The sequence below is a fragment of the Leucopleurus acutus genome, assembly GCF_964270905.1.
Source record: "Leucopleurus acutus genome assembly, chromosome: 1".
Classification (NCBI taxonomy): domain Eukaryota; kingdom Metazoa; phylum Chordata; class Mammalia; order Artiodactyla; family Delphinidae; genus Leucopleurus; species Leucopleurus acutus.
In genome coordinates this window covers 162,555,680-162,569,869 of record NC_139142.1, presented here as the reverse complement: position 1 = coordinate 162,569,869, position 14,190 = coordinate 162,555,680, and the positions used below count along the sequence as shown (strand labels likewise).

The window sequence follows — 14,190 nt, the reverse complement described above, 5'->3', positions numbered from 1 at the left end:
TTCCAGGTCTCCCTGTCTCTGCAAAAGCTATTTTCCTACTTGAAAAGACACTTCTCCACTTCTCTGCAAGTAGCAGTCTGACTTCAAGAAGAAGATCATATGGCATTGGCACTGAACCTCAGTTTCATCATTATAAAATGGGCGTCGTAATTACACTCTTCCTCAACTCACAAGGGAACTATAAGGACAAAATGATATATTACGTAAAAACTTTGTAAGAGTAGACTACGTGATTGGGTATAAGCAAAACTATTCAACTGGAAGGTTTTACAGTTTTTGCCATCCCCCGCCTCCAACCAGCCTTGGAAGGAGAAAGAATTCTTAACCTTCCTTTTCTTGGAGTGGCTGGGCCAAAATGGGAAGTAAAAAGGAGGTACTCAACTGGTCTAAATGTCATAGCTTTGAGGGTTTGTACTGAAAAAAGGTGGGATTACTGTGAACCACTATTTGTGTGTGCAGATTGATAATAGTAAGATGGAGGAGGAAAGATGAATTTACCATGGTTTGAATGGGTTTTACATACTCCCCCTTTCATGTTTTCTGAAGAAAGATTCAAATGGTTCTTAAAATGGTTTTGGGATTCTCCACTGAGGTTTCTTTGAAAGCAAAGATGTGTCAATATAGGATCATTGTGCACATGGGATTTACACAGCTTCCCCTCGTGGTTACCCCTTTGATTCTACCATGAAGACAAATGCTCTCTTTTCTGTGCTTCCACTGAACTTTGTTCTGGTATAACTGGCTGTACCATAATGACCTGTTAACATGACTGTCATGCACAAATACACACACACACACAATGTCAATCATGGGTGTCTCAATGATTAGGATCACATACTAGTCATCTCTGTATTCCTAACATCTACCATGGTTCCTAGCCCTGGTTCCCTGAAGAGATGGAAATCTCAAAACAAGAAAAGGGTACAATTCAGTTTTTCTAATTCTAAATCATTTTATTAAAAATTTCCATAGAGAGGTCTTTTCATACTCTTGTAGTTTTTTTTTGTTTTTTTTGTTTTTTTTTTTTTAGTTCTAACATTTCTCAGAAGCAGTGCTTTACAAAAAAAGAAAAGCACATGATTTAACCAGGAGACGAGAGGTCTGAGGTCTAGAACCCCATCTGCCATCAATCAGCAAGGTGACCGAGACAGGTCAGTTCATGCTCCTGACCTTCAATCCCTCACTAGCAATTGAGGTATCTGGACTCCATAGTCTTTACGGATGTTTAAGCTCTAGAATTCAATGATCCCTTAATAATACTTGGCTCCACGTGCCTCTGGGGGTAGGGGGCATAAAAGAAACAGGAATTCCCAGGAGTGAGAGGTTTCCACTTTGGGTTTCTGTCTTCCTTGGATCACTACTGTCCCTTCACCCTCTCGCCACGGGAAAGCTCTGTTCTTCATACCTGATCAGGTGTCTCAGAAAGAGACAAAGGCCAGAGAGGATGGAAAATGATTTGCAAAGAAGCCAAAAGGGGAATTCTGTAACTGTGTATTTTTCCATTCCGTTTTAATTTAAAACCACTTACAAGTGACAACTCCCAACCCGAGGCAGATGCCGTGCGGTAGCTCATTACACCCTTGGGACTCCGTGTAAATCTTTTTTTCTGAGAACAGCTATTGTCTTCCAAGGAAAAGCTTTTAGCATAATGTCAAGCTGAATAGAACACTGCTTTCGTAAGAATATTTTTAAGAAAAAGAACAAGAGAAAGGTATTCTTTCACAACTGCAAACGCAGCCTCCTGCTTCCTCCGCCGCAGGCCCCCTAGAAAGAACAGTATGTGAGCCATAGGAGGCTGAGGCAGTGCCATGAGATTACCTCACCTCCTGAGACATAGGAAGGTTACACTCTGCTCTTTCAGGTTACAATAAATGCAGGGTGGAGGTGTCTCTGAGGGCAAAAATAGCAGACCCAGCCTCCTTCCATCCACCTTTGTTGTTTCTTGGCTTCTCACCAGCCAGTGAGTCAGTCAGCCACTCTTCACCTGGAGAATCTGAGTTTCTAACAAGAGAATGGACATTTGCCGTTGGAAAATTCCCACAAATTAGTTCCCCTCTCAGGTCGTTCTTGAGGATGGTCAAGACAATACTGCTATAGGGTCTGGATGGATAGATATCCAAAGGGGAAAAGAATGAGCAAAAAATGCTCCTGAGAAAAAAATGAAGCATCCATCACAGAGCTGTAGTTCCCCAAACTAAAAAGGAACTCAACTTTCCCTGGACTGAAATGGTTACTGAAAATGTGAAGGACCTCCCTTGTGGTCCAGGGTTTAAAGACTCCATGCTTCCACTGCAGGGGGCGCTGCAGGGGGCGCAGGTTCGATCCCTGTTCGGGGAACTAGGATCCTGCATGCCGCAGAGCATGGCCAAAAAAACAAACAAAAAGTTTAAAAAGATTAAAAAAAAAAAAAGTGAGGTGATGGGGGAAATGTGGAGGAAATAGAAAATGTAACAAAATGATGACGGTCTTTAATAAGCTGTGTGTTTGATTGTGTGCATTTCTGGGGAATTTCCCAGTGACAGCAGACCCTAAGGAGCGGGGACATTCTGGAACTGTGGGGTGAAGACCTGGGATCTCCTCCTTGAGTAACCACTTACCATGGGGCCTCAGGCTGGTTATTTACCCTTAGTGAAGCTTACCTTGGCCATCTGCAAAATGGAGATAATGACAAGTACATGGAGACCCACGACAGCAAAAGCAGCACTTGTGCCAAAAGCAGGAAGCAGGCCTGAGTTGGAGAATGGCTGAGCCTTGGTAAAGGTAGAACTACTCTCCCTTCTAGGTTTTTCATCCACCTCCACTAGGGTTTAAGGAAACAATGCTCCCCACCCCAAGGCTTTTTTTTCCTTCTGAATTGTTCTCTAGTTCTGCGTAAATTCAGTATCTTTTCTCAGTTCAAATCCAAAAAGCACACACGTGCATACACACACACACACACACACACACACACAAACATACACCGTTCCTGAAGAGTACACAAACTAAAGAAAATATGACTTCTCAATTCTTTACTTGGCAGTTGCATATTCAAAGGCTCTGATAATCAAAGTACCTCTTGACATATGATGTGTGAAAGGATTTAACTAGGCTAAGTGCAATGATGCCAGAACACCATTAACCAATGGAGAGCAGTCTCACAAAGCACTAGAATCCACATCCTGGATGGATCTTGCCTACCAAACCTACCCCCAGACCTGCTCATCCGTTGCCTTCTATTCCAACCTGTTGGAGCCTGTATCCCATCTTCCTGGATTCTATTCACCCCTCACTTACTCTCTGCTCTGCAAACTTCAAAAGTCCAGGGTTCCTTTGACCTCTGGAATCCTACCAGTTAAGAAGGGCCTGGACTTTCTAATTCCTCAATGCCTCATCCACTGAGAGTCTCTGATGCTAGGATGAGCCATTTATCCTTTGGTAACAGCTCCCTTTTATCATGTTTCTTCCATTATGGCATCAATGACAATCTCTCAGAGAAATTCCCTTTTCACTGTCCCACTGAAAAGGGCAGAAAGTGACTCTGCTCTTGGTGACCTGCCAGCATTTTGGCTCTGAGGGCTCAGATCTCCAAGTGTAAAGTGCGCCTTCTCTCTTAGGACCATTGTGAGAAGGCACCTGCCCTCAATTCCCGGGAGACCAATAAAGCATACGCCAGGCAAATCTGGGTACTACTGAACCGGAAATATATTTATCAAGAAGGTAAGGCTAAATGTTTCCAGGAAAATATCTTTTTTTACAAATGCTTTTGAAGAATAAATCAAACCAAATGAATCCTTCCAGGAGACTCTCTGGAGCCCAGACCCTAGGAAGGACTAAAAGTAATCAATAAACTGTTCTGAACAATCCCCTGGTCAGACTTTAGGCCAGACCACTGGGGAATCAGTCTCCAGCAGGGGCTTTCTCCCAGGGCCCCGTAGCCATGCTCTTATCTCCTGGGGTTCTAAAATAAAACTGAAGCGATAATCCTGCACAGTGGAAAGAAAGTCTTTCAGTGAACAAAACCTCCTTATGAGAGGTGAATGGCAGCCACTGAGTCGGAAACTAGCCAAATCACAGCTAAATACAACTGCAAACTGAAGCTGGCCTGGTCCCTGGGAGGGAGGAAGTGGGTAAGACAATTGAAGTTCACCTGCAGGGAAGCTTGGAGGCAGGAGAGTCTTGAGCTGCTGGCTCATTTGCTATTTTCTTTTCCTAAAACAATGCGTCATATTTTGCGGTTCGAAGCAAGTTAAGTGGTTTATTTCTGATTTATAGGCATGTTTAATTGCATTTTGGAGGGTAGGTGATGTTCATATTGTGTGATTTTTTTTGTTTTTATTCATTTATTTATTTATTTTTAAGAAACACAGCAATGGCCTGGGTTCAGGTATGTACTGAAACCTGCTAAACAAATTTTTGATTCTGCAGCCTGTCTGGGACTATGTTCCCAGCACTGAGGGCCAAGACATGCAATCGCAGCTCTGTGCTGGGATCTGAGGGGTCTGGAGGTTCTGAATCTTCCCTCCCTCTTTCCTTCCTGCCACAGGGTCTGAAACATCCACCATGAAAATGCCTCCTTTGGGTTAGGAGAGGAAAATAAAATTCACTGTGAGCAAGAAGTGGGTAATACATTCATTTGTGGTCAATTTAGTGTGAGTTGCTTTAACAACTAAGCTAGCTTGCAATAGTGTGAGGACATAGAACAGGGAGGAGAGGAAGTTCTGGTCACAGAGGAGCCTGAATAGTGATGCTGAATACCTGTTCTGATGACTGCATGAGCACATTTCTTGTGTGTATGGACCCAGGAATCAGAAAAAGAAAATCAGAAATCAGGCACCACCACTGACTGTGGTATTTAACCTCCCTGAGCCCCACTTACCTCATTTGTAAAAATGGAGAGTCCTGAATTCAGCCCCATTATGAAAGATACCAATCCTACATAACCGATAACACGTAAGACTTTCAGAGTATGTGCAAAATAGGTTGGAACTCTTTGTATATACTTAGAAGTAAAGGATAGCAGCATGGGAAGGGCACTAGCCTTTTCACTTTTTAGCTACATGACCTTAGATTAGTCCCAGGACCGGCTACTCAATGTGAGGGCCCATTGCAAAATGAAAATGCAAAGCCCCTCCTTCAAAACTTTTAAGATTTTCAAGTTGGTGACAGAAGAACATTAAACGAAGTTCAAGGCCCTTCTAAGCATGGGACCTGTGCAACTGTACAGTTGACACACCCATAATGACATCCCTCGTTAGTCTTTTCTCCTCAGGATTCAGCTCAACGATTGTCACTTGCAAGTCAATTATGCCAAAAAGAAAATGAACAGCATTCATTTCACCACTATCTGGGTCCTCTCCATGCCTGCCCATCTTGAGATGAACAACTGCTGACATGTTGGTACACATTTAAGACAGAACACTGTAATGATGCATGAGAGGGAGGTAGAAGATAGATGGGCCCCAGGCTGAGCAGTTGCAACCAGTTGCGGTTGAAACTTCGAGATAAGATACTAGCAGGAGCATCAGGTCTTGATTGGGTGAAAGACAAATCGACCACATTTTTTTCATTCTTGTGGTCAAGGGGATTTCCCAGCCTGCACATGCACAGAGAAGGTCCTCAGTCTAGCGAAGGGGTCAAAGGGAGAAAGAAACACCAGTCCACAACATCTCCTGTCAAACCCCCCAGAAACCTTCAAGCTGGAATCCATCTTGGCTGAGAGATGTGTATGCCACCAGGAAGGACCCTGAGTCAGGGCAAATATGGGCACAAGCAAGATGGTTGGCCAGAGACAACCAGAAGACTGCTCCCATATAAGCAATCTAAGTCACCTTTATTGGGAGCAACTCACTCCGCAAGTTTGCCCATGTGGTTTGCTTCTAATAAATGCTTTATCTGTTTCACAATCTTGGTCTCTTTACTGAATTATTTCTTCAAAGATGACAAGAACCGAGGTCCTGCTTCCAGCCATCTCACCACCACCACCCAGAATCACCACACCAGAATCAAGAGTACACATTTATTATTACCAATCTTAGACCATAAGCAGAAACCAGCCTCCTCTGATTCATATGAAGGTGTGCTAAGAGATATCTTTTATTTTTTTTAACTGACCTATTTTGGAGTGCCAAATTATTTAGGGGCTTTTACTATGTTTCAAGTCCTCTCCTTATAGTAAGAATGATCTCTGTGGTTATAATATCAACAAAAGCACCACTGTCAGCATAAATAAAAATGCAAAAACAGAGGCAGTTCCATGTCATAATTACACATTGGGTACCACTCAGCTCCTATTCAGAAACTGAGCCTGAACAATGAAGACATACATAGATCTACTTTCTTAAATAAATTATTGTTCTATGAAGGTTACCCTGGATTACTGTCTCTAACTTCCAAGAACTTCTCATTTGCAAGGGAAGGACTTGGCAACTGTTACAGAAGTTGCTCTCAAAAGCATAAAACACATAAGAGAATTTTTAGAAAATCCAATATCATTCATTAAAGCATTTTAAGGCCTTATTAATTCAGATGGGATAATCGGTTGTTGATTAGCCAGATAGTTAAGCATTCATTGTCATATGCTGATGAACTGTGAGAAAGTACATTTCGTATCCACCAAAGATTCACCTAATGCAGTTAGCACTTCATCAGGTAAGGCTGCATCTGGATAAATTAGCTAGATCTTTATTCCCCAGTCTTTTCTTTCATCTCCCAAACTTTTCCTTAATGAAATCTATTCCTTATTCTGCTTGGTCGAACACTATATCAGGAGCCAACTTTAAAAGGTGGCTAGCAGGGGGACCTTCAACATGGCGGAGTAAGATGCGGAGATCACCATCCTCCCCACAAATACATCAGAAATACATCTACATGTGGAACAGCTCCTACAGAATACCTACTGAACGCTGGCAGAAGACCTCAGACTTCACAAAAGGCAAGAAAATCCTCATGTACCTCGGTAGGGCAAAAGAAAAAACAGAGACAAAAGAATAGGGACGGGACCTACACCTCTGGGAGAGAGCTAGAAGGAGGAAAAGTTTCCACACACTAGGAAGCCCCTTCACAGGCGGAGACAGAGGGTGGCAGTGGGGGGAAGCTTCGGAGCCATGGAAGAGAGCACAGCAACAGCGGTTCAGAGAGCAAAGTGGAGAGATTCCCACACAGATTGGTGCCGACCAGCACTCACCAGTCCGAGAGGCTTGTCTGCTCACCCGCTGGGGTGGGTGGGGGCTGGGAGCTAAGGCTCAGTCTTAGGAGGTCAGATCCCAGGGAGAGGACTGGGGTTGGCTGGGTGAACACAGCCTGAAGGGGGTTAGTGCGCCACAGCTAGCCAGGAGGGAGTCCAGGAAAAAGCCTGGAACTGCCTAAGAGGCAAGAGACCATTGTTTCGGGGTGCACAAGGACAGGGGATTCCTACCCTGTCTGCCCAAAGAAGGCAGAGCACCACCTAAATGAGATCCAGAGGTGGGCACAAGCCGTGGCTATCAGCTCAGACCCCAGAGACGGGCATGAAATGCTAACACTGCTGCTGCAGCCACCAAGAATCCTGTGTGCAAGCACAGGTCACTATCCACACACCCCCACCCCCATGCCAGGAGCCTGTGCAGCCCGCCACTGCCAAGGTCCCATGATCAAGGGACAACTTCCCCAGGAGAACACACACTGTGCCTCAGGCTGCTCCAACGCCACGCTGGCCTCTGTTGCCACATCATGCTGGCCTCTGTTGCCACAGGCTCGCCCCACATAACCATTATAAATATCATACTCCTCCTTCACCTGGGCATGAGTGAGCCAGAGCCCCCTAGTCAGCCGCTGTTTTAATCCCATCCTGTATGGGTGGAAATAGATGCCTGAGGGTGACCTACATGCAGAGGTTGGGCCAAAACCAAAGCTGAACTCCAGGAGCTGTGTGAACAAAGAAGAGAAAGGGAAATTTCTCTGTGCAGCCTTAGAAGCAGCGGATTAAATCCCCACCATCAACTTGATATACCCTGCATCTGTGGAAGACCTGAATGGACAACAAATCATCCCTAAATTGACGCAGCAGACTTTGGGAACAACTGCAGACTTGGGGTGTGCTGTCTATGACTGATTTCTTCCTGGTTTTTATGTTTATCTTACTATAGTTTTCAGCGCTTGTTATCATTGGTGGATCTGTTTATTGGTTTGGCTGCTCTCTCCTTTTTTAAATTTTTATTATTTTAATAATTTTTTTCTTTTTTTCTCCCTTTCCTTCCGAGCCGTGTGGCTGACAGGGTCTTGGTGCTCCGGTTTCACGTCAGGCCTGAGCCTCTAAGGTGGGAGAGCGGAGTACAGTACATTGGACTACCAGAGACGTCCCAGCCCCATGAAATATCAATCCCCGAAAGCTCTCCCAGAGATCTCCATCTCAATGCTAAGACCCAGCTCCACCCAAATGCCAGCAAATTACAGTGCTGGACACCCCATGACACTCAACTAGCAAGACAGGAACACAAGCCCAGCCATTAGCAAAGATGCAGCCTAAAATCATACTAAGTTCACAGACACCCCAAAACACATCACAAGATGTGGCCCTGCCCACCAGAAAAACAAGATCCAGCCCCACCAACCAGAACACAGGCCTCCACCAGGAAGCCTACACAAGCCACTGAACCAACCTCACCCACTGGGGTCAGACACAGAAAACAACGGAAACTAAGACCCTGCAGCCTGCAAAAAGGAGACCACAAACACAGTAAATTAAACAAAATGACAAGACAAGGAAATATGCAGCAGATGAAGGACCAAGGGAAAAACCCACCAGAACAAACAAATGAAGAGGAAATAGGCAGCCTACCTGAAAAAGAATTCAGAGTAATGATAGTAAAAAGCATACAAAATCTTGGAAACAGAATGCGGAAAATACAAGAAATGTTTAACAAGGACCTAGAAGAACTAAAGAGCAAATAAAAAATGATGAACAACACAATAAATGAAATAAAAAATTCTCTAGAAGGAATTAATAGCAGAATAACTGAGGAAGAAGAAGAACGGATAAGTGACGTGGAAGATAAAATAGTGGAAATAGCCACTGCAGAGCAGAATAAAGAAAAAAGAATGAAAAGAATTGACGACAGTCTCAGAGACCTCTGGGACAACATTAAACATACCAACATTCAAATTATAGGGGTCCCAGAAAAAGAACACAAAAAGAAAGAGTCTGAGAAAATATTTGAAGAGATTATAGTTGAAAACTTCCCTAACACGGGAAAGGAAATAGTCAACCAAGTCCAAGAAGCTCAGAGAGTCCCATACAGGATAAATCCAAGGAGAAACATGCCAAGACACATATTAATCAAGCTATCAAAAATTAAATACAAAGAAAAAATATTAAAAGCAGCAAGGGAACAGCAACAAATAACATACAAGAGAATCCCCATAAGGTTAACAGCTGATCCTTCAGCAGAAACTCTGCAAGCCAGAAGGGAGTGACAGGACATATTTAAAGTGATGAAAGGGAAAAACCTACAACCAAGATTATCCTACCCAGCAAGGATGTCATTCAGATTCAACAGACAAATTAAAACCTTTACAGACAAGCAAAAGTTAGGAGAATTCAGCACCACCAAACCAGGTTTACAACAAATACTAAAGGAACTTCTCTAGGCAGGAAACACAAGAGAAGGAAAAGACCTATAAAAACAATCCCAAAACAATTAAGAAAATCATAATACTAACATACATATCGATAATTACCTTAAATGTAAAAGGATTAAATGCTCCAATCAAAAGACACAGACTGGCTGATACAAAAACAAGACCCATATATATGCTGCCTACAAGAGACCCACTTCAGAGCTAGGGACACATACAGACTGAAGGTGAGGGGATGGAAAAAGATATTCCATGAAAATGGAAATCAAAAGAAACCTGGAGTAGCAATTCTCATATCAGACAAAAGAGAGTTTAAAATAAAGACTATTAAAAGAGACAAAGAAGGACACTACAAAATGATCAAGGGATCAATCCAAGACGAAGATTTAACAATTGTAAAAATTTATGCACCCAACATAGGAGCACCTCAACACATAAGGCAAATGCTAACAGCCATAAAAGGGGACATGGACAGTAACACAATCATAGTAAGGGACTTTAACACCCCACTTTCACCAATGGACAGATCATCCAAAATGAAAATAAATAAGAAAAAACAAGCTTTAAATGATACATTAAACACGATGGACTTAATTGACATTTATAGGACATTCCATCCAAAAACAACAGAATACACATTCTTCTCAAATGCTCATGGAACATGCTCCAGGATAGATCATATCTTGGGTCACAAATCAAGCGCTGGTAAATTTAAGAAAACTGAAATCATAGCAAATATCTTTTCCAAACACAACACCATGAGACTAGATATCAATTTCAGGAAAACATCTGTAAAAAATACAGACACATGGAGGCTAAACAGTATGCTACTTATTAGCCAAGAGATTACTGAAGAAATCAAAGAGGAAATCAAAAATTACCAAGAAACAAACGACAATGAAAACATGACAACCCAAAACCTATGGGATGCAGCAAAAGCAGTTCTAAGAGGGAAGTGTATAGCAATACAATCCTACCTCAAGAAACAAGAAAAATCTGAAATAAATAATCTAACCTTACACCTAAAGCAATTAGAGAAAGAACAAAACAACCCCAAAGTTAGCAAAAGGAAAGAAATCATAAAGATCAGATCAGAAATAAATGAGAAAGAAATGAAGGAAACAACAGCAAAGTTCCATAAATCCCAAAGCTGGTTCTTTGAGAATATAAACAAAATTGATAAACCATTAGCCAGACTCATCAAGAAAAAAAGGGAGATGACTCAAATCAACAGAATTATAAATGAAAAAGGAGAACAACTGACACTGCAGAAATACAAAATATCATGAGAGATTACTACAAGCAACTATATGCCAATAAAATGGACAACCTGGAAGAAATGGACAAATTCTTAGAAAAGTACAACCTTCCAACTGAACCAGGAAGAAACAGAAAATATAAATAGATCAATCACAAGCAGTGAAATGGAAACTGGGATTAAAAATTTTCCAACAAAAAGAACAGGTCCAGAGGCTTCACAGGCAAATTCTATCAAACACTGAGAAAAGAGTTAACACCTATCCTTCTCAAACTCTTCCAAAATATAGCAGAGGGAGGAACACCCCAAATTCATCTATGAGGCCACCATCACCCTGACACCAAAACGGGACAAAGATGTCACTAAAACAAAAACTACAGGCCAATATCACTGATGAATATAGATGTAAATATCCTCAACAAAATACTAGCAAATAGAATCCAACAGCACACTGAAAGGATCATACACCATGATCAAGTGGGGTTCATCCCAGGAATGCAAGGATTCTTCAATATGCAAATCAATCAATGTGATACACCATATTAATACACTAAAGGATAACAACCATGGGATCATCTCAATAGATGTAGAAAAAGCTTTTGACAAAAATCAACACCTATTTATGATAAAAGCTCTCCAGAAAGTAGGCATAGAGGGAACCTACCTCAACATAATACAGGCCATATATGACAATCCCACAGCCAACACTGTCCTCAATTGTGAAAAACTGAAACCATTTCCTCTAAAATCAGGAAGAAGACAAGGTTGCCCATTCTCACCTCTATTATTCAACTAGTTTTGGAAGTTTTAGCCATGGCAATCAGAGAAGAAAAAAAAAAAGGAATCCAAATCATAAAAGAAGAAGTAAAATTGTCACTGTTTGCAGATGACATGATACTATACATAGAGAATCCTAAAGATGTTACCAGAAAACTACTAGAGCTAATCAATGAATTTGGTAAAGTAGCAGGATACAAAATAACTGCACAGAAATCTCTCTCATCCCTATACACTAATGATGAAAAATCTGACAGAGAAATTAAGGAAACACTCCCATTTACCACTGCAACAAAAAGAATAAAATACCTAGGAATAAACCTACCTAAGGAGACAAAAGACCTGTATGCAGAAAACTATAAGACACTGATGAAAGAAATTAAAGATGATACAAACAGATGGAGAGATATACCATGTTCTTGGATTGGAAGAATCAACATTGTGAAAAAGACTAGACTACACAAAGCAATCTACAGATTCAGTGCAATCCCTATCAAATTAGCAATGGCATTTTTCAGAGAACAAGAACAAAAATTTCACAATTTGTATGGAAACACAAAAAACTCTGAATAGCCAAAGAAATCTTGAGAAAGAAAAACGGAGCTGGTGGAATCAGGCTTCCTGACTTCAGACTATACTACAAAGCTACAGGTATCAAGACAGTATGGTACTGGCACAAAAACAGAAATATAGATCAATGGAACAGGATAGAAATCCCAGAGATAAAGCTACACACATATGGTCACCTTATCTTTGATAAAGGAGGCAAGAATATACAATGGACAAAAGACAGCCTCTTCAATAACTGGTGTTGGGAAAACTGTAAAAGAATGAAATTAGAACACTCCCTAACACGGATACAAAAATAAAGTCAAAATGGATTAAAGACCTAAATGTAAGGCCATACACTGTAAAACTCTTAGAGGATTCCATAGGTAGAACACTGTGTGACATAAATCACAGCAAGATTCTTTTTGACCTGCCTCCTAGAGAAATTTAAATAAAGACAAAAATAAACAAATGGGACCTAATGAAACTTAAAAGTTTTTGCACAGCAAAGGAAACCATAAACTAGACGAAAAGACAACCCTCAGAATGGGAGAAAATATTTGCAAACGAAGCACCTGACAAAGGATTAATCTCCAAAATATGTAAGGAGCTCATGCAGCTCAATATCAAAAAACAAACAAGCCAATCCAAAAGTGGGCAGAAGATCTAAATAGACATTTCTCCAAAGAAGATATATAGATTGTCAACAAACACATGAAAGGATGCTCAACATCACTAATCATTAGAGAAATGCCAATCAAAACTACAATGAGGTATCACCTCACACAGGTCAGAATGGTCATCATCAAAAAATCTACAAACAATAAATGCTGGAGAGGGTGTGGAGAAAAGGGAACCCTCTTGCACTGTTGGTAGGAATATAAATTGATACAGCCACTGTGGAGAACAGTATGGAGGTTCCGTAAAAAACTAAAAATAGAACTACCATATGATCCAGCAATCCCACTACTGGGTATATACCCTGAGAATACCATAATTCAAAAAGAGACATGTACCACAATGTTGATTGCAGCACTATTTACAACAGCCAGGACATGGAAGCAACCTAAGTGTCCATCAACATATGAATGGATAAAGAAGATGTGGTACATATATATTACTCATCCATAAAAGGAAACAAAATTGCACTATTTGTAGTGAGGTGGATGGACTGAGAGTCTGTCATACAGAGTGAAGTAAGCCAGAAAGAGAAAAACAAGTACCGTATGCTAATACATATATCTGGAATCAAAAAACAACAAAAACAAAAAAAAACCATGGTTCTGATGAACCTAGGGGCAGGACAGGAATAAAGACACAGACGTAGAGAATGGACTTGAGGACACGGGGAGGGGGAAGGGTAAGCTGGGACGAAGTGAGAGAGTAGCATTGTCATATATACACTACGAAATGTAAAATAGATAGCTAGTGGGAACCAGCTGCATAGCACAGGATGATCAGCTCTGTGCTTTGGGACCACCTAGAGAGGTGGGATAGGGAGGGTGGGGTGAGATGCAAGTGGGAAGGTATATGGTGATATATGTATACATATAGCTGATTTACTTTGTTATACAGCAGAAACTAACACAACATTGTAAAGCAATTTTACCCCAATAAAGATATTTAAAAAAAAGAAAAAGCTGGTTGGTTACAAGCAAATCACATTTGTGCTCAGGACTCTAATATTAAATGGGCATTCATGTGTCTGTGAGAATGTGTCTGTGTGTGTGTGTGTGTATGCCTGTGTGTTTTGGTTTGGTTTTACAGTTCTTGGCTAGAGCCTCCTCCACACTGTCAGCTCTTCTGATCCAAACTGTAACCCAAGTCATCAAGGGAATTCTTCAGCCAGTGCTCCAACCCTCAACTGCCTTCCTTTCCTAACCTTGACTGACCGTGAGTGTAGTATAACGAGAGTAAGCATGGTGAGAAAAGTCCCTGGATTAGAAGTCGCAAAATGTGATTCATTTTCCAGTCCTGGTTCTGTTTTAGCAGAAGTGACCGTCACTTGTAAACTG

The 14,190-nt window shown here is 41.4% G+C and overlaps 1 protein-coding gene across 1 annotated transcript in view; it reads right to left on the bottom strand.

Moving 5' to 3' along the window:
* AGBL1 (AGBL carboxypeptidase 1) overlaps positions 1 to 14,190 on the bottom strand; it is a gene marked incomplete at its 5' end in the record, with an annotated part of 781,776 nt that overhangs the window by 552,468 nt on the left and 215,118 nt on the right. The window lies entirely within an intron of this gene.